Source organism: Prunus dulcis, chromosome 6 (genome assembly GCF_902201215.1).
Source record: "Prunus dulcis chromosome 6, ALMONDv2, whole genome shotgun sequence".
Lineage (NCBI taxonomy): Eukaryota > Viridiplantae > Streptophyta > Magnoliopsida > Rosales > Rosaceae > Prunus > Prunus dulcis.
This window is the reverse complement of record NC_047655.1, coordinates 26,459,361-26,459,567: the sequence shown is the minus strand read 5'-3', so window position 1 is coordinate 26,459,567 and position 207 is coordinate 26,459,361.

The following is a 207-nucleotide window of genomic DNA, read 5'->3' as shown; positions in this document are numbered from 1 at the left end:
ATTTCCATTTCATTTTTTTTTATAGATTATACAAGCACAAATGTGGTTTGGTGCTACCGGCCAAGGGAAAAAAAGTTTCAACCATACCCATTGTTGGGAGGTGGTGAAGACTTGTAAGAGATTCCAAATTATTCCAACCGGTCCGACGGTAGTCTTGAACGAGACTCCACTTCATGAGACNCCGGCATCGGATTCACCTATGGATTC